The 216-nt window shown below is 55.6% G+C and overlaps 1 protein-coding gene across 1 annotated transcript in view; it reads left to right on the top strand.

Moving 5' to 3' along the window:
• LOC107665042 (ubiquitin carboxyl-terminal hydrolase 2-like) overlaps window positions 1–216 on the top strand; it is a 38,657-nt gene that overhangs the window by 21,505 nt on the left and 16,936 nt on the right. The gene's annotated exons all lie outside the window — the stretch shown is intronic.

The following is a 216-nucleotide window of genomic DNA, read 5'->3' as shown; positions in this document are numbered from 1 at the left end:
CTTTGCGCTGTGGATCACCGGATCGGCTTTCACCGTGGACGAAGTGGAGTCCAGCCCGGGGTCGTCACATGTGTGTCGTTCTCAAGCCCACCGGCTGTTCCTCACTCTAGGCCGCCAGCCTCCGCTCACTCTAGCCCGCCGTGTGTGACGTTGTTTCGTTGTGAAAGCAAAACTACTTTGTTTGGCCTTCCAAAAATGGACACGACTAGAAATCAG

This window comes from Sinocyclocheilus anshuiensis, unplaced genomic scaffold (genome assembly GCF_001515605.1).
Source record: "Sinocyclocheilus anshuiensis isolate Anshui unplaced genomic scaffold, SAMN03320099.WGS_v1.1 scaffold399, whole genome shotgun sequence".
Taxonomy (NCBI): Eukaryota; Metazoa; Chordata; class Actinopteri; order Cypriniformes; family Cyprinidae; genus Sinocyclocheilus; species Sinocyclocheilus anshuiensis.
Note: the sequence above shows the minus strand (reverse complement) of the source record. Positions and strands in the feature narration are given on the sequence as shown.